This window comes from Eschrichtius robustus, chromosome 10, assembly GCF_028021215.1.
Source record: "Eschrichtius robustus isolate mEscRob2 chromosome 10, mEscRob2.pri, whole genome shotgun sequence".
NCBI classification, from domain to species: Eukaryota; Metazoa; Chordata; class Mammalia; order Artiodactyla; family Eschrichtiidae; genus Eschrichtius; species Eschrichtius robustus.
In genome coordinates this window covers 19,170,337-19,190,297 of record NC_090833.1, presented here as the reverse complement: position 1 = coordinate 19,190,297, position 19,961 = coordinate 19,170,337, and the positions used below count along the sequence as shown (strand labels likewise).

The window sequence follows — 19,961 nt, the reverse complement described above, 5'->3', positions numbered from 1 at the left end:
CTTCAGAATCTGCAAATGCCCAAACTCAAACATTTACATCCAACCCAGGCTTCTCCCTTTTCTCCCAACCTGTGCTAACATAACCTCCAGCTTGTAAAATATAGCCAACAATCTGACCTGCCAGGTAGTGAGATGCCCTCAGACCTGGTGAGATAAAAAGACAGGGAGCGGGGGTATGGGGGGTGAGGAACACACAAGAAACAATCCAAGATTGGCTAAGTGCCTCTTTTAACTTCCAAAGTGGTAGCAGTTTGGGGCAATGACAGCGACTACCCAAACTTCCAGCTCTTGAGCCCTCGCTCTTCCAGTCTCTTTATATTTCATTTCTCATAATGACAACAGAAGTTATTGTCCCCATTTTAGAGAAGTGAAAACTGAGGCTCGAAGAGGCCACATATTTTCATCAGGGTCACGTGTGTGGTGGTGGTGGTGGTGGTGGGGACACTAAAAGGATCCCTGGCTTCAAAACCCAAGTTCCTCATCCCCTTACAGCACTGCTGGGAACAAGAAACCCCTGCGTTCCTTCCACAGTCGGCCAGGGGAGGTGTGCTTCCCATCCCTAGGGGCAGTTGTTTCTCAGGGCTTTCTGCGATGAGAGATGAGGACGGAGAGGTGATTCTAGAAATATAGGGGATACTGCTGGCTCTAAGCACCCCAGACATGCCCAGGTACCCAGCCCAGGGATCAATGAATCAGGAGGTATCCATGGGGAGTCCCCCGGCCCTTCAGAACAGAAGCCAGTGTCCGCCACTCCCGTCTCCTAGTCTGCACTTGTCCACCTGGCCCTAGGAGTTACCTTCTCTGTTCTGTCCCCCAGCCCTCATCCCTTTCCATGTCTGACTACAAGGTGGATGTTGTGGAACACGGGGATGGATACACAACTCTTTGTAAACTGTAAGGTAAGGGCTGTTGAGATGTAAAATTCTATTGTCCTTCTACCATCGTCTATCAATCTCCCCCAACCCACCCCAAAGTAAGGCCATGAGCAAACTCCGCTTTCAAACTCTACTTCCTTAACCCTCAAACAAAAATATTCACAGGTGAATCAGCCCGGTAGGGAGTTAAGAATAAATTCTTACTTTCCCTCAGAAGAAGGACAGAGATAAAAACTTCCTAAAAAGTTCCTTGCACGTGGAACTATTCGTAGAACTAAAACAAGCAGACAGAAATCTACCAGACTGGAAGGGGGCAAGTAGAAAACAAGTCAAGGTGCATCCGATCACAGCAAATACCCCATTTTGCCAGCAGCCAAGATAAGGCAAAAGTTTTATAATTAGGACACCACAACCTATTTGCTCCCGGAAATGCAAACAGTGTATCACATCTTTGGAAATGGGGTGAAACAGACTTACCTTTCTGGAGTTAGGAAAGACCTAGATCCTTGAGTTAACCAGCTCCATGGAATAAGTACCTGGACGTGAGGAGCGGGGCTCCCGGTGCGCTGCCCCAGTGTCACCCCGAGCCTGCTGTCTTTGTGTGGCGGACAGGCGGGGTGGGGGGGTGGTGTGTGTCTGCGCGAGCGGGAGAGCTTTTGACAGTAGGCAGGCTGTGGCCAGTGCAGCCAGCTTTGGCTGGCTTATATAGCGAGCTCCTTCCTCTGTAATGGGATGCCTCGCCTCCAGACATCCTTTCCCACTTTTTCAGTTGGTGAATTAAAGGAACAGCCCTCCCAGCGGAACGGGGTTAGCTCATGAAAGACGCACTCACTCCCTGCTCTCTGCCAGGAAGAGAACCTATTTGCATACAATTTATTGCAAAAGTAGGAATTCCCTCTCCCCTCGCCTCCTGCCCCTGACTGGGAGCAGCTGTTAGTAAAGAGTGGTTTTTGCTTTGCTCCGCAGACGGTTTTTCTAACTGTGAGACAGAAGCCCAGGGAGCGAGAGGGAGAAGACTCAGCAGCTCTGGCTCTCTCACCAGGCAGGCTGGAAACATGGAAAGGAGACCGGGGGCTAGCCCGCCCGGGCGCTGGGCAGCAGCTGCTCAGTGGCACCTCGGAGAGAGCAGAGGGGCTTGAGCCGAATTCCTGGAAAGAGGAGATAAAGCCTTTCGAAAGCCTGCGAGTGTTTGGGGTTTCTCAGGGCCAGCAGAGAGATAAGGGATTAGTTCTCAGCAGGTGGGGAAAGCACTGGGAACACAGATCAGTCTGGAGTCCCTTTTGGGGAGACAGCCACAGTCCTGTCCAGCTGCCTGGAGGCGGTATTGTCCCAGCCCCGGTGCACTACAGGGGAGCAGCTTTTTGACACTGAACACGCCCTGTGCCTGGTCCTGTCTTCTAAGCTGCGTCTCCTAAAGAAAGGTCTCCGAGGTTTCTTCTCAATGCTGAAAGGTGCCCACCATAAGAAAAAAAAGTAACAAGTTAATCTTTGAAACATAAGCTGCGCCTTTGCTCTCCAGCCTGCTGTGGATTCTTTCCAAGCTCTGAGTCATCGGTGAGTTTGGTGGTTAGCATGCATTGGGTATCCTCAGGGCACACACAGGCATGGGAGGGAGGGGGGGAAGAGGCCAGGCCAGGGCACCCACGCTTGAGCTTGTCACAGCACTTAGTACTTTTTGGGATCCTGGAGGGAAATGAGGCATCGTGTAACCTGTAGCTACCGCTAGACCCTCCTTTATTAATTCTATATTAGGTGCCGCCCAAGGTACTTTATAGACGTGCTTTCATTACATCCTCAGAACCAGAAAGTGAGATAGACACATGTGCTGTCCCCTTTTTACAGACGCAGAAACTGAAGTTCGGAGAAGTAATGAACCTCACTGAGGGAATACACCTGGGGAGCATTTAAATGACAACACTGGGCTTCACAGTTCTTTCTATTACACGTTACTGCCCAGGAACATTGTAAGATGATATTTAAACAATGTTTTATGCCCTATTAGATTGTAACACTGCTTGTATAAAAATCACTGCCATATTTGTATATGGAAGATATGTTTCTTTGTTCCATAGAGCTAATTCAGAGATCCTTGATTTTTAAAAAAAATCAAGTATGAATAACAGAGGTTTCAACTATCTGCCTGTTTTCAGTACTGAATGGTATCACCCCCATACTTATTATTATTGCTGTGGGCCTCAGTTTCCCAATCTGAAAAAAGTGGGACAAGATTAGGTCATCCCTGTGGCCTCTCTGGCCCCAGTATCCTAGGATTCTCTGCTTAAGTGACCCTCCCAGACAACAAGAAAGCCCATAAATAGTCATGTCACAAGACAACTCATTTGAACTTACGAATTATTTTGGCTGATTCATATGTTGGTTGTTTTGGAAGTTTTTAACTCTGTGTTTTAGCTAAAGCGTATTGTAGTAGCATGAGGCCGTGTCTTTTTACCAGTAGTGAGTGCTTCCATTTCTCTTGGCTTCTCAAAGTCTACTGAGTTTATCTCCTGGGTTAGGGAATAGAAATATTAGAATAGTATATTATACATGTCATATGGCATATAGACTACATTTACATATAATGCATAATCAGTACATATTTGCAGTCGTATGTATATTTAAATGGAATAAGAGCACGTGCTAGAAAGCTGGGTGATAACATATGGCTTCTTCTGGGAACTTCCCAAACCCAGCCCCCCATCCTTGTAGTATTCCTACTACAAGTGGCTTAGCCAATCACAGGGAAAACAAAGCCAAATATGACCAGGCTGGCCCTCAAGGCAGGAAACAGGCCAGTGGAACAAACAAACAAGAATATTATTAAGCATTAAGTTAACTATCATAGAAGTGTATTCCAGAGATGATTAGCTTTATTTGTATATTTTTAGCAGAGGCTACTTGTAAAAGGAGTTTTCTCCAAAACCTGTGTGGCATCTTAAGCCATACCTTGGCTTTTAAGTAAGAGGAGCCCAGATAAGGCACTTGTTTTCATCTATCTCTGGACTTTTTTCAGCCTCCCTTCCAGGCAAATAGGTCTGCATGCACCTTGTGCTCTCCAATACCTGAACCTTTGCTAACGCCGTACTCTACCTGGGATCCTCACGTCCACCTTCTCACATCCACTTGGCATCCAATTCTGATCTAACTTCACCATGTTGCTTCCTAGATGTCTTCCACAAGAAATGCTTCCATGCATGTTGTAGCTCTGTTAGGACATTCATTGACTCTACATGGTATAATTATACGTATGTCTTGTTTTTCTTCCTACCTGCTAGGCCTCCAGAGGGCAGTGATCACACCTGCTTTTCCTTGCCTAGCACAGAGCCTTGCGTATTGTAGGAGCTCAGTAAATGTTTACTGAATGAAAGAAGTAATGGAGGAACAAGTGAATGTTTGACATGCTGTGCTTTATAATTAAATTCTTCTTTTTTCACCCTTAGAACATAAGAGGGAAACTAGATTCCCCAACACATCCATTTCACAGGTGAGGAGAGGGGGCCCAGAGAAGAGAAATGACTTACCCAAGGCCACCTCGGCTGCTTTCCATGAAGATGGTCGTCAAGGTCAGAACTGAGCAACCAAACCACATTAGACATTACAGCGGAGGATGCTTATGGAATCAATACCCGTTCATCCTCCTGTCTGGCAGAGGCTGCACCTCTTGGCATCCGGTGTCTTATGGTGGCCCTCTGCTCAGTACGGTGAACACTTTTTCCCAAAGCTGTGTATTCCCTCTGTAACCTGCGTGAAGTCCTGAGATCCTTTGACTCACGTGCATTCATCACGGCAGCCTGCGCGCACACCAGCAAACATGACCAAAACCAGCCCCTCAGCCCTTCCACAGCTCCAGACCTTCCAGCTTAGCAGGAAGGTGAGAGGGCAGAGTGAACGCTTGTGAACTCCGCCTCTGCACGGAGTTCTCGGCCAAAGCCTGATTTTGTCGTTGCTCGTTTGCTATCCTCATTCACAGGTTGCCAGAGGACAACGTGGTTTGGAGGCCCGAGGGGGTGCGGAGCTTCACCTCAGGTGAGATCACTCTCATTACCTTGAAGGTCTGTTAGATGCAATACTTTTTTTTCTTTCTCGAGATAGATCAGCCAGGGAGTAGAATATCGGCCAGGACTGGGCACTCTCTGAGGAAGCTGAGCGTCCATTTCTTTGAGAAGTCTAGCATTTACTTCCCACGGGACCCCTTGATTTCCACACACCCCCCCCTTGCTTACCCACTGCTCCCAACCTCTTCCTCCTCTTCTTGGGATTCATCCAGTGTGCTAACTCCCGTCCAAAAGTCCCATGTGACTCTATATTTGCCAGAAATCTCTCCCAAAGCAATGAAGGAGCTTGAGTCCAACACAGTGGGCTAGTCATTCAATTAGATGCATTTGTTTAGGGTCAAGTTTCCCCGACTTGCTGTCTGCAAGGCTTTGTTCAGGGCTCTTCCTCTCCATCTCTTCTCACTTCTCCTTAGACAACAAAGGACGAAAAAGCTCAAAGACGTCATTGGTCATTGAATGAGTGGCAAGATAGAGGAGAGCTTCCCTGCCGGCTGGAATAGGGTGAGTCAACCAATAAGTAGGCTCTCTGGTCAGCGTGGAAAAGTGGAAAGAACTCTGGTTTACAGTAGGTTTGGGTCCTGAGGATGCATAACTTACTGTGTGACTTTGGGCAAATCTCTTCTCTTCTCTGGCTCTTGGTGTACTGGTTACAAAATGAGTGATTCCTAAGGATCTTAGCAACTTAAAAATGCTAAGTAAAAAAATCAAAAGAATAATTTAGAGGCCTCCAAGCCTTTGTACATTCCCAGTCCCCAGAATAACCCTCCCTGGACTTTATCCTCATGGCAAGTTCCTATATTATTTTCAAGATTTACTTCTAAGACAGTTTCCATAACCTTACATTCAGAGAGAAGGGCACCTCATCCATGCTCACCCAGACTTCCATTTTTTATTTTTAGCACACTGTATAATTGCCTTTTTAGCTCATTAGGCCATGAACACTTTGAGGGTAGGCACTGTCACTTTTCACGTGCTTACTAACAGATCTGTTTAGAACCAGTGTCTGTTTATTGTTGGCGCCTATGCCTTGCCACTAGTTAATTATTTTTAATATTGTTCCTGCATATCATGGTTTTTAGAATGGCATGTGATCTGTGGCAGAATTTAGGTAAACCACAAAACTTCCTTGAAATGATTTATTAGATGATTAGAGTGTTTACTGTTATCACTGATTTACTCACCCAATTCCCCAAAGGGACTGTGAGAGTCCCCTGGGGCCAAGAACTGTGCCTTCCTTCTCAAAGCACCGGGAAGCCAGTTAATGTTCCCGTGAAATGAGTGATTGATTGGCCGAATGATGGAGAAGACGGAAAAGGCATAAGATTGGCACAAGCAGTTTTGGGCTCCAATCATCTTGACCATTTACAAGGTGAATTATCTTGAGAAAATCATATCTCTTCTCTGAAACTCAGATTCCTCATTAGTGAGACAGATAAAACATCCCTACCTCGAGTACCTCCCAGAGTTGGTGTGAAGACCAAGTAAGAGAGTGGAAGAGAAAGTGCTCAGTAAACTGTGACGCCTTATGCAGATTTTTTTGATGATGAATGATCCCCTCTGCCCCAAATTGCAGTCGAAAGCTCACACTTGGCACGGCTGTGTTGTGCATGATCCCAGCTTCCACCTAAAGTATTTCTGGGCTCTGCAGGGGTTAGCAGGGGAGAGAAGGGAGTTGAAACCACCAGGTGCTGTCTTGTTTGCTAATACTTTCTAAGGATGACCTCTTAGCTGGAGCCAAAGGGGAAGAGGGAAGGATTCAAACGATGAGCATCGACCAGTGCTGAGTTGGAAGGTCTGGAGTTGTAGAAGAGCTGAGGGGATGGTTTTGATCATGTTTACTGGTGTGCGCGCAGGCTGCTGTGATGAATGTGAGTAGTCAGAGGATCTCAGGACTTAACGCAGGTCGCAGAGGGAATACACAGCTTTGAAGCCAAGGCAGATTGAATTTTTTTGGACTGATTTGTCACAACTGAGTTAGATACTTGTGAGGATGTTTAATTTGTCCCTTTTCTTTATTTCTCTTCTTGGTTTTTCTTAGATTTCTTTTGTGGACAAAGATGGATAAGAGTGGCTCACATTGACTGAGTTGTTCCTGTTAGGCACTTTTTAAGTGGTTTGCGTATATGAAGTTCAGCGATCTGTACAGTGAGCCCATTGGGTTGATACTATCATTATTCCCATTTTGCAGATGGGAGCGGTGAGGAACAGAGAGCTTAAGTAAATTGTCCGAGTCACGTGAGTAATGAATGACAGCAAGAAGATCCAAACCCAGGCTGTGGGCTCTATCCCCAACATCCTGTGATTGGGGGTGCTTCCTCACGTACTTAATTTAACAGGTACCCAAAGGCAAAAATGACATTCTTGGACTCGGATGGACCACCCTGAGTGATTATGGAGTTTGTGCATAACAGTCTAATGAGGCAAGAGGGGCTTTGCTTGTGTTTCTTCGGGTACTGTGGCAGCAAGAGGCCATGAGAAGTCCATGTCTGTCAGTGCTAATGCTGGAGTTGTGAAAGTACTGGCGTGGTTTTGGTTCCCGTCCTAATTCAACCACTAACTAGTTAGGAAAAGAAGTGGGGCCTTGGACAAATTATTTTACTCCTTTGTTATCGGTCCTTCGTTTGTAAACTGGGGACATTAATAACTGGTACTTCTTAGAGTTATTCTCAAGATTAAAGGAAATACACTTAATCAAATGTTTATGCTTGCTACACTCTAAAATAATCTCAAAATGATGCCTATTGGCTATTCTAGGTAAGTCGCTTTTCTATTCTGGGCCTTTATTTTCTCATTTTTAAATGATGGAAAAGATAACCTCAAGCTATGTTCCAAAACATATGAGCTCACTAAAATAAAAAAGGTTAAAGGAAAAAAAATGTGTGAGCATGTAAAAAAATACATAGCACCTTTTGTTACAGGCCTTGGGATTCCTAGGTTGACCAAACTGAGTGTACTGGTTACTCTGTTTACTTAAACATCCTTCATAGGTCCCCCTCCATCCTGCTGTGCACATGCAATCAACAGCAGGCTTTAAGGGTCCTGTTCTCCTGTCATTTTCCAAGTCTTTATACATTCTGTGTCTTCAGGTGGTGATGGAAAATCCTCCCCTAGTCAGAGTTGGCCGGATGGTATCGCTTGCCTCAGAGCTAGAAGCTCCCCCAGCAGGGCCTAGAGGTTGATGTACAGCTATCACAGAGGTATGGGAATCACTTTCCTGCCTGGGGAGTTCCCCTGGGCTGGTCTTGGTCCTGACAGAGCAGTCTCACCTGTACTCCTTCCCTACCCCACAGCCTTCCAATGGCATGATTGATGGCAAATATACCCACTTATATTTCTAGTAACAGTTACAAAGTAGTGACATTATTTCAATCCTCACACCTAAGCTTCCCCCATACTACAGGTGAGAAGAGGTCAAGGGACTTGCTTAAAGTCACAGAGCCAATGCATGGTTTGGCAGAAGTCTCCATGTGCAAAATACTGGGCTCTTTGATTTCCACCGCGGAAACCATTTATAAAGGGTCTTGTGTTATCAGTCTTGTAGGGGAGCAACGTTTGCCATCCCCAAACTTTGTCATAGAGATTATTTTGAGCTGAAAACAATCGAGGCCCAAAAGACTCAAGAATTCTTTCATTTTACCTACGCCTTAGCTGCCTAAAGAATTTAGGTAAAAGGCCTGTCCTAGAATAGAGCTATCAGGAGAGGTATCTGCAAAGAATACAGGTTGGGCATGGTGGTGAAGGAAACTTGAGCAGGGCCTGGAGATCAGAGTCTACTCTCTGTCCCATTGTCTCTGCTGAGGCCCAGCAAACATTTGTTTACCAAACATTTGCTTTTCCATTTCCATATGAATTTCCTTTCTCCCCTTTCAAGTCCCAGCTACTCCAACATGCTCTTTTGTCTTTAGAGGAAGATGGTATTTAAGGTGAGGGTGTCAGCCATTTGGAGAGTTACTCAGTTTCTCTGGGTCTCTGCCATGTATACATGTTATTAAACTTTTGTTTGATTTTCTCTTGTTAATCTGCCTCATGTCAATTTAACTCTTAGATCAGCCAGAAGGACCTAGAAGGGGAGAGAAAAATTCTTCCTCCCTGACTGTATTTTGGGTACAATGGTATAAAATAAGAAGCCCGTGACTGGAAAATAGACAGACTTAGGTTTAATCCCCACTCTGCCATTTACTAGTGTGTGAAATGTTTCAAATTCCTTCACTTCTATGAGCCCCATCTGTGTCTTTGTCTGTAAAATGGGAGTGAGGGTACTCCCTTCACAGAGCTGACAGGACTGTAGTAGGTTGAATAATGGCTCCCCCGAGATAGCCATACCCTAATTTCCCAGAACCAGTGAATGTTGCCTTATACGGCAAAAGGGACTTTTCAGATGTCATTTAAGGATTATGACACGAGGAGATTATCCTGGATGCAATCACAAGCGATCTTATAAGAGTAGGCGGAGGGAGATTTGCTTACAGGAGAGGAAAAGGCAATGTGACCAGGGAACAGAAATTGAAGTGATGTGGCCACAAGCCAAGGAATGCTGGCCATTACCAGACGTTAAAAGAGGCAAGGAACAGATTCTTCTCTGGAGCCTCCAGAAAGACCCAGCCCTGTGGACAACTTGATTTAAGCTGAGTAAAACTCATTTCAGACTCTTCCTTCCAGAACTGTAAGAGAAAAAACTTCGGTTCTTTTAAGCCACTAAGTTTGTGGTGATTTGTTAAAGCAGCCGTAGGAAACTGATAACAAGGGCTAAATGGGCCTGCCTTGTGCATAACAGGGGCTTAAAAATAGTAACTCCATCTCACTAGATTCTAGAATACTTTCTTTTTTTCTAATTTAATTTTTCTTTTATATTGGCATATAGCTGATTAACAACGTTGTGATAGTTTCAGGTCTACGGCAAAGTGATTCTTTCATACATATACATTTCTTTTTCAAATTCTTTTCCCATTTAGGTTGTTACATAACATTGAGCAGAGTTCCCTGTACTATACAGTAGGTCCTTGCTGGTTATCCATTTCAAACATAGCAGTGTGTACATGTCAATCCCAAACTCCCTAACTATCCCTTCCTCCCACCCTTCCCCCCACCCCCCGTAATCATAAGTTTGTCCTCTAAGTCTGTGAGTCTGTTTCTGTTTTGTAAGTAAGTTCATTTTTGTATCATTTCTTTTTAGCTTCTGCTTATAAGCGATATCATACAATATTTCTCTTTCTCTGTTTGACTGACTTCACTCAGTATGACAATCTCTAGGTCCATCCATGTTGCTGCAAATGGCATTATTTCATTCTTTTTAATGGCTGAGTAATATTCCATTGTATATATGTGCCACATCTTCTTTATCCATTCCTCTGTCAAAGGACATTTAGGTTGCTTCCATGTCTTGGCTATTGTAAACAGTGCTGCAATGAACGTTGGGGTGCATGTGTCCTTTCAGACCATGTTTTTCTCTGGATATATGCCCAGGAGTGGGATTGCAGGATCATATGGTGGCTCTATTTTTAGTTTTTTAAGGAACCTCCGTACTGTTCTCCATAGGGGCTATACCAATTTACATTCCCACAAATAGTGTGGGAGGGTTCCCTTCTCTCCACACCCTCTCCAGCATTTATTGTTTGTGGATTTTTTGATGATAGCCATTTTGACTGGTGTGAGGTGATAGCTCATTGTAGTTTTGATTTGCATTTCTCTAATAATTAGCAATGTTGAACATTTTTTCATGTGCCTCTTGGCCATCTATATGTCTTCTTTGGTGGAATGCCTATTTAGGTCTTCTGCCCGTTTTTTGATTGGGTTGTTTGTTTTAATGATATTAAGCTGCATGAGCCGTTTGTAAATTTTGGAGACTAATCCCTTGTCGGTCACATCATTTGTAAATATTTTCTCCCAATCGGTGGGTTGTCTTTTCATTTTGTTTATGGTTTCCTTTGCTGTGCAAAAGCTTTTGAGTTTAATTAGGTCCCATTTGTTTATTTTTGTTTTTATTTCCATTACTCTGGGAGAAGGATTGAAAAAAATATTGCTGTGATTTATGTCAGAGAGTTTTCGGCCTATGTTTTCCTCTAAGAGTTTTATAGTGTCCGGTCTCACATTTAGGTCTTTAATCCATTTTGAGCTTATTTTTGTGTATGGTGTTAAAGAGTGTTCTAATTTCATTTTTTTACATGTAACTGTCCAGTTTTCCCAGCACCATTTGTTGAAGAGACTGTCCTTCCACCATTGTATAGTCTGGCCTCCTTTGTTGTAGATTAACTGACCATAGGGGTGTGGGTTTATTTCTGGGCTTTCTATCCTGTTCCATTGATCTATATGTCTGTTTTTGTGCCAGTACCATACTGTTTTGATTACTGTAGCTTTGTAGTATAGTCTGAAGTCAAGGAGCTTGATTCCTCCAGCTCCGTTTTTCTTTCTCAAGATTGCTTTGGCTATTCAGGGTCTTTTGTGTCTCCATACAAATTTTAAGGTTTTTTGTTCTAGTTCTACGGAAAGTGCCATTGGTAATTTGATAGGGATTGCATTGAATCTGTAGATTGCCTTGGGTAGTATAGTCATTTTGACAGTATTGATTCTTCCAATCCAAGAACATGGTATATCTTTCCATCTGTTTATGTCACCTTCGATTTCTTTCATCAGCATCTTATATTTTTTGGAGTACAGGTCTTTTGTCTCCTTAGGTAGGTTTACTCCTAGGTATTTTATTCTTTCTGATGTGATGGTAAATGGAGTTGTTTCTTGAATTTCTCTTTCTGATGTTTCGTTGTTACTGTATGGAAATGCAACAGATTTCTCTGTATTAATTTTGTAACCTGCAACTTTACCAAATTCACTGATGACCTCTAGAAGTTTTCTGGTAGCATCTTTAGGATTTTCTATGTATAGTATCATGTCATCTACAAACAGCTTAGCAGCGGCAGTTTAACTTCTTTTCCAATTTGGATTCCTTTTATTTCTTTTTCTTCTCTGATTGCCATAGCTAGGACTTCCAAAACTGTGAATGAAAGTGGCAAGAGTGAACATCCTTGTCTTGTTCCTGATCTAAGAGGAAATGCTTTCAGTTTTTCACCATTGAGAATGATGTTTGCTGTGTGTTTGTCTTTTATGGGCTTAATTATGTTGAGGTAGTTTCCCTCTATGCCCACTTTCTGGAGAGTTTTTACCATAAGTGAGTGTTGAATTTTGTCAAAAACTTTTTCTGCATCTATTGAGATGATCGTATGGTTTTTATTGTTCAATTTGTTGATGTGGTGTATCATACTGATTGACTTGTGGATACTGAAAAATCCTTGCATCCCTGGGATAAATCTCACTTGATCATGGTGTATGATCCTTTTAACGTATTGTTGGATTCAGTTTGCTAATATTTTGTTGAGGATTTTGCGTCTATGTTCATCAGTGATGTTGGCCTGTAATTTCTTGTTAGTACAAGAAAACAAAAACTGTAAAAAAACACAAACACGTGGAGGCTAAACAATATGTTACTAAACCACCAATAGATCACTGAAAAAATCAAAGAGGAAATAAAACAAAAAACCTAGAGACAAGTGAAAATGAAAACACAATGATCCAAAACCTATGGGACACAGCAAAAGCAGTTTTAAGTTTTATAGCAATATGATCTTACCTCAGGAAACAAGAAAAATCTCAAATAAATAACCTAACCTTACACCTAAAGCAGCTAGAGAAAGAAGAACAAACAAAGTGTAAATCTAGTAGAAGGAAAGAATTCATAAACATCAGAGCGGAAATAAATGAAATAGACACAAAGAAAACAATAGAAAAGATCAATGAAACTAAAATCTGGTTCTTCGAAATGATAAGCAAAATCGATGAGCCTTTAGCCAGATTCACCAAGAAAAAAAGGGAGCAGGCTCAAATCAATAAAATGAGAAATGAAAAAGAAGTTATAACTGACATCACAGAAATACAAAAGATCATAAGAGACTATTACAAGCAAATATATGCCAATAAAATGGACAACCTAGAAGAAATGGACAAATTCTTAGAAAGGTACAATCGTTCAAGTCTGAACCAGGAAGAAATAGAAAATATGAACCGACCAAACACAAGTAATGAAATTGAAACTGTGATTTAAAAACTTTCAACAAACAAAAGTCCTGGACCAGATGGCTTCACAGGTGAATTCTATCAAACATTTAGAGAGGAGTTAATACCTATCCTTCTCAAACTGTTCCAAAAATTTGCAGAGGAAGGAACATCCCCAGACTCATTCTATGAGGCTACCATCACTCTGATACCTAAACCAGACAAAGATACCTCAAATACCTTCTTGTTCCATCTCCTTTAATATGACTTTTTAGGTGTTGGCTGGAAGACAGGCCGGGAAAGGGAAGTCAGAGGGAGCTGCAACCTCCACCATTAGCCTGACAGTTTCGAAGTGGCCTCTTGATGTGGGAACTCTGTAGTGTTGAGTGATTTAGCCCAGGGAGAGGAGTGAAACTGGACTTAAAACACTGCATCCTTATCATTCCAGAGTGAGCCTGACCCTAATGAGTGTCAAGCTTATCTGAGTAGCTGCTCATCTATAACTCTGAGGGTTCGTCCACAGCACACCTTGTCAAGTTGAAAAGAGCTAAGAGGTCATCGTGCTCAAATGTGCGATAAGAAAAGGAGGCCCGGAGCATTGCCTGCTTTGCCCACACACTATGAATCATAGTTAGCTGAGGCTACAATCCAGATCTTCTCATTCTGTAATGTTTCACATGGAGGAAGCAACTTGTCGAGATTTCTGTAAGACCCACAAACACCAGAGGAGTTTATAGGTTAAAAAAATCCTTCACATAGATCGAGCTTTTTCTACTTAGAAAAGACAAAAAAGGTGACTGAGAGGGGCAAGCAGACACATGCCAGGCTCCCCACTCCGTCTGTGCTTCTGTGCACGATCTACAAACCCTGTCTCTCTCTTCTGCTTCCCTCTGGTTTCCATTTGGCTCAGTGATCTCATCCGAGGGAGTTATGGTGTGTGGGGACCAAAAGATCCCCTTAGTGATATGTCAAGCAAGTCTTTCAGACACTGTCTCAGACAGCGGCCTCTGTAGGGGAAGTTCAAAGGCTTTCTAAATGCTTTGGAACACCTGCCCAGGCCAGGCTTGGATTCGGCTTGCAGATGAATGGGATATGGGGAGAGTACTCTTCTGACAGTATAGATACATGACTCATTCCTTAAGGCAGATGATAGACGATTTCCTCCATGGAAATACTTTATAAGGAAATTACAGTGAAGACCTGATAATCCCCATAGACAGGAGGGGGCGGGGGCCAGGATGAATCAGTGAGACAGCTGCATTGTAGGAGACCAGCTGAGGGGTGCTAACTTTGAAGTATATTCTGCCAGTAGTTCTTCTAAGCTCGTATAGTATTGCCAGCGTGGGATCTTCTGGGAGAAGATCCCAGAAGATTAAATTTCTGTTTAATGAGCAGAAATTAGTAGCACATGGTTGTTTTCCAAAGAAGTAGAAGTGCTTTGGCTCTTTAGCAAGTTGCAGTCTTGTTTGCACACTTAGTCAATAGGTGATTTATATAAAATTGCTGGTATTTGACTACATTTGATCTACAAAAATGGCACTTACATATTAGTTCAACTAATGAGCTTAGGCCTTACTAAGATCCCAGCACCATGGTGGGGTATGGAAAGAGCAAAGCCACCCACTTCTAGGGGTGCAGGCTTGCACAATGAGGATACCTGCCGTGGCCAGAGAGGAACGAGGCATGCAACTGGTTCCCAGATGTTCTGGGCCCACGTAAGACCCCTGGACTCTTGAATAAGCCAGTTTGTAAGAGAAACAATTTCCAACACAGCTGAGATTAAATTTTACCAGTTATTTGGGTTTTCTTTTATTTTATTTTACCAGTTACTTTGGTGGGGACTTAGCGCAGCATGGCATGGTTGAGAGAAATGAAGAGAAAGAAATGAAATGTTTCTTATCCTCCAGTATTGTATTGTACCTGCTACTGCGTTATATACATAAGGCTATCAGCTTATGTCCCCAGACACAAAAAATGCTATTTTCTTCTTTCTTCCCCCGGAGAACAATCACAGATGAAGTAATAGCTATTCCTGTTTTCAGGGAAGTTGCATGGTGATTAGAGAGATGAGATCTACAGGTATGCCAGCCTTTCCAATGCCTAAGCATTCTGCTTTGGAGGAGCCTTCCCTTTGGCTAGGAAGTATTTGTGGCTTAATTAACTATTTCCTTTGAGCATCAGAGGTTCCCTTCTCCAAAGGTGCTGAGACTGGAGGATGAAGAGTTTATCTCCAAGATTTCTGAGCTCCTTTTTTGCTGTCTAACCCGAACAATCCAATAGGAACATCTGGTTTCCTTTGGGGAAATGAGAAGAATGCCCAATGTCAAAATCATTCTCTCCATCTTGAATGACCCAACAGGATTTAACCAGAGCCTTGAACAGTGGCTGGCACTCTATCGATATTTGTTTTATGAATGCTTGAATTTAATCATCTTTGAAGTGCAGAGTTTGATATGGAAAATCTGGCTCACAATTTTTCTTTGTAAAAGAGGCCAATTTAATTTAATACAGAGTTATTGATTATCTATGCTTGTCTGAAACAATAGAAATAACACCCCAGTCTTTTGTTCCTGATTGTTGGATGTTGTGTGAGCAGAGCTGGCAGCAGTTAGAGTTGCTGAGGCTTAGAATTGGTGACTTGGAAGAAAACAGAGTGGTAACTTTGTCTGAGTTCTAATTTGGTCGATGGATGCCCTCTGAGGTATCAATGTCTTTACTTTGCAAATTTTATTTATTAGACTTGGAACCATGGCACAGGGATTAAAAGGTGATCCATTCAGCTCTGAAGGAGTTTATAGACTCATGGGGAAGACAGGCGCAGAAACGGGTAATTGCAAAACAGTGTGATGTGTGCTGTGGTGAAAGGCCCCATAAGAGACGATGATAGGGACACAGAGGAATAGAGAATCTAATTGTTCCATTGCTTGAATACTTCCAGTGTCAGGAAACTCATTATCTTAGAAGAAAATTCAGGGAGAAAGAATGCATTAACATTTACTATTCACTCAACATTTAAAAAATGACTGTCAGGCTTCTCTGGTGGCGCAGTGGTTGAGAATCCGCCTGCCAATGCAGGGGACACGGGTTCGAGCCCTGGTCTGGGGAGATCCCACATGCCGCGGAGCAATAGGCCCGTGAGCCACAATTACTGAGCCTGCGCGTCTGGAGCCTGTGCTCCGCAGCAAGAGAGGCCGCGACAGTGAGAGCCCCGCGCACCGCAATGAAGAGTAGCCCCCACTCGCCGCAACTAGAGAAAGCCCACGCACAGAAACGAAGACCCAACACAGCCAAAAATAAATAAATAAATAAATAATTAAAAAAAAAAAAAATGACTATCTACTATGTACCAAGTACTATGTCAGGTGCTGGAGAGGCAATGAATAAAAGAGAGACAGTCCCCGCTCTTATAGAACTTTCAAAATCCTGGGTGAGAGATCCATTAAACATGTAAATATACAAATAAGCATATAATTACAAAAGTGATGGGTGTGATGAAAGAAAAGCCAGGTGGCTGTAGGACACCGTATGTTTGTTTTTTTTTTTTTTAATAAATATATTTATTTATTTACTTATTTTTGGCTGCGTTGGGTCTTCGTTGCTGCGCGCGGGCTCTCTCTAGTTGCGGCGAGCGGGGGGTTACTCTTTGTTGCGGTTGTTACGGAGCTCGGGTTCTAGGTGTGCGGGCTCAGTAGTTGTGGCGCACGGGCTTAGTTGCTCCGCGGCATGTGGGATCTTCCCGGACCAGGGCTCGAACCCGTGTCCCCTGCCTTGGCAGGCGGATTCTTAACCACTGTGCCACCAGGGAAGCCCAGGACACTGTATGTTGGTTCCCACTACCTGTTCTCAGTTCAGTTCTGAGAGGTCAGTATTTTAATCTCCATCCTACTGAGGAGTTAGCTAGGCTCCCAGTTGTAAAGTGTTCTGCCCAAAGTCACATAGCTGGTAAGTGTCAGAGTGGGGGTTAGAACCCAGGACCGTCCAATGCCAAGTACATGCTTTCAGCTCCAAGTCCTCACTGAGGAGCCTCACGGTATATGGGCCACCCCATTCAGGGACACAGGCATTAAACCATATTCTTTCTCTTTAGCATTCTGGTTATACACCTTTAACGTGTGCCACCAATTAAAGGGTTAATTATGTACTATCTCATGTTGATTTATAAATGTGGGTTAGTTAGTCTTGTTTAAGTAAGAGCATGGAGGTCTGATTCTTTCACTCAAATCCACCCACCGTTTGTCTAGGCTGATGTTGAAGGTAGACGTTCTCATTAGATACTCATTGGTTTAAATCACCGGCTTTGGAATTTTTATAACGTTGCATACAGACTCCACAATAATGGGCTAAGATAATGCAATGGCTCTGAGTTTGGACCTTAAATCACGCAGACCTGGGTTCAGATCCCAGCTCAGTTGCTCAGTTGCTCCTGAGCTGTAGGCTCCTGGGCAAGACTGTTCACCTCCCGGGGCCTCAATGTCTTCATTTGTAAAATGGAGATAAGAACACCTACGCTCAGGTCTGTCATTCAGAGTCAGTGAGATACAGTGCTTAGAAGAGCTAAGCTTATAGAACTGCTGAATAGTTGGTAATTAGTATTACTTCTATCAATACCTTTGCCTCTTTATTGAACAAATATCATCTGAACGATCAAACAAAGCTAACGCCAGCTTTTTACTTCACTTCTAAAACTAGATAAGGAGTTGGAGAGTTACTGTATTTTATGTTTCCCCTGAATTCTTACCCCTGCCTTTAATAAGAAGAGGCCTGATTTGTTTCATTCTTTGGTCTGTGCCAGTGGGTTTTCAACAGAGGGTGATTTAGCCCCCCGCGGGGCATTTGTAAATGACTGGAGACGTTTTGGCTACCACAACTTGGGGGGAAGTGCTACTGGAAATTAGTGGGTAGGGGCCAGGGATGCTGTTGAATATCTTACAATGTACAGACAGCCCTGCCGCCCCCACAGCAAAGAATTATCCCACACAAATATGTCAACAGTGGCGAGACTGAGAAACCCTGATTTATGCCCTCCATGCCCCGCCCCTCCCCCCCACACCCCCCACCATGTGAACGCTCACACACACCCACATCTCCAGCCTGGGAGCTCCAGGATGACGTCATGCTGGGGAGACCCACACGGGCCTGTGGTGAGACACAGTACACGCGGGGGAATCTCACCATTTCCGCGCAGACCACGCACCTCGCTGGCGCTGCCGCCTCATATCCTGCTCTGGTCCCTCCTGGGACCAGAGGGAAACCTCACAGCGGATGGGGCTTCACTTAGTCACAGTCTCTGTGGCTAGATCCGATTACATCAGCAGCAGCTCTGGCTCGGAGACCCACAGTTGCCTGGTGCTCTGTGGGCTGGCCTTTCACCTTCCGAGGCCCAAACTTACTGCAAGACGGGCGAGGAGAGAGGAGTTCATTTGCAATTCTGTCTGTTAAAGGGAAGAAAGCTGAGCAATAGAAAAAGCCAAAAGATATCGGTATCCTCTTTTGAGGGACTGGATATTTCTGTCTGTGTATTTTTTTATGTTTGTCATGACAGGTGGTAAGTACTCAGTAACTTTTTTAAAAGAAGTATATAAATGATAGAAATCTTGAAGGTTTTGTATTTCATATGAAAGAGTAAGAATGGGTACTCAAAATTGAGCGTTTATAATAGTCCACGACTTGTGTTATGTGTTTAACAAGTATCATCTCCTGTCATTCTAAGACAGTGATGTGTGTGTGGATTAGCATCCCCACCTGAGAGCTGATATAATAGAGGGTGAGCAAAGCTGGTTCACCCAAAGGGCAAGAGCTACTAAGGGGCAAAGCCCAGATTCCAACCTCACTTCCTTCGAGACCTGGGTCTTAGCCATTTAGCTAGATGCCTCTCACTAGTGAGAAGAGAGCTAATCTTTGGCGGAGAGCACAGCTAACCCAAGACCTCCCTGCCGTCACGGTGGAGTGGTGGAAGGATCTAGGACCCCTCTTGGCATTGCTCTTTAGCAGACAGGCAAAGTTAGTTCCTAGGGCCTCCCATCTCTCACCTGGGCCTGCACTTGTCCCCAGGCTGTGTTGCTCTCACCTTCTGTCTCAAGCTCTGGATGTTACCTGCCATCACTGGGGCCCATCCTCTCAGAATCCTTGCTTGTGTGGGTATCCGATTCATAGTGTCGTGGGCTCAAGGGTGACATGTGTACAGTTAGAGAGTATATTGATTGGGGTAAGAACACTTGCTGTCACAGAAAAAGTGTTTTCAGTGGCTTAACAAGATGGAAGTTTATATCTTGCTCATATAAAGCCCTACAGGGGGTTGGCTTTCTTTGAAGCAGCATTACTAGAATCTTCCTATCTTATGGGTCTACCCGCTTGGCTTCCACAGAGACTGTGCTTTCCTGCAGTAAGCCAGCAGAAGCAGAAAGAGCAAGGAGATTTCACAGGTGGGATTATGGACCAGACACAGCAGTGACATTCCGCTGGTTAGAATCCAATCACACGGCCAAATTTAACCACAAAGAAAGCTGGGAAATATAGTTTATCTGGTTATCTTAGGTTTTCATGTTTTTTTTGTTGTGGTTGTTGTTTGGTTTTGTTTTTTTTGGCCATGCTACGTGGCATGCAGGATTTTAGTTCCCTGACCAGGGATCGAACCCATGCCCCCTGCAGTGGAAGTGCAGAGCCCTGACCACTGGACTGCCAGGGTAGTTGTCTTAGGAAAGTGAGGAAATGAGTTTCATTTGATCAGGCATTTGGGGGATGGTCAGGGATTTGGGGTAATCCCAAATTTAGGTAACAGATTTGGCTGTGCACCTCAGATCTCACTTTTCAATGGATGACTAATTCTTTTTACATATAATCTTCCGTCCTGGTGACAGTGATGGGCTAGGGACAAGGTGGTGGGAAAAACTCCCCTGGGGGCTGGTGTAAGGGAGCAAAACGTGCCATTCTGAAATGTCTCTTTGACATGTGGATTATTTCGAGCTGAAAAAAATCAAGGCCCAGAGGACTCAGG

General features: G+C 43.8%; 1 protein-coding gene and 1 long non-coding RNA gene across 5 annotated transcripts in view; one reads left to right on the top strand and one right to left on the bottom strand.

Annotated features, from left to right (window-relative positions):
- The window catches only part of TNC (tenascin C), a 92,206-nt gene extending 90,637 nt beyond the window's left edge, over positions 1-1,569 (bottom strand). For 2 of the 3 annotated variants that reach the window (XM_068553623.1, XM_068553625.1), the window contains exon 1: positions 1,353-1,569. The gene's annotated coding sequence lies outside the window, so the exon portion shown is untranslated. The remainder of the gene's footprint in view (positions 1-1,352) is intronic. The other variant, XM_068553624.1, reaches the window with a different exon arrangement.
- Positions 1,570-1,685: 116 nt separating this feature from the next.
- LOC137770750 (uncharacterized) overlaps positions 1,686-19,961 on the top strand; it is a 43,451-nt gene continuing 25,175 nt past the window's right edge. For both annotated transcript variants that reach the window (XR_011075221.1, XR_011075222.1), the window contains exons 1-4: positions 1,686-2,429; positions 4,313-4,743; positions 4,843-4,898; positions 5,341-5,428. This is a non-coding gene — a long non-coding RNA (uncharacterized lncRNA). The remainder of the gene's footprint in view (positions 2,430-4,312; positions 4,744-4,842; positions 4,899-5,340; positions 5,429-19,961) is intronic.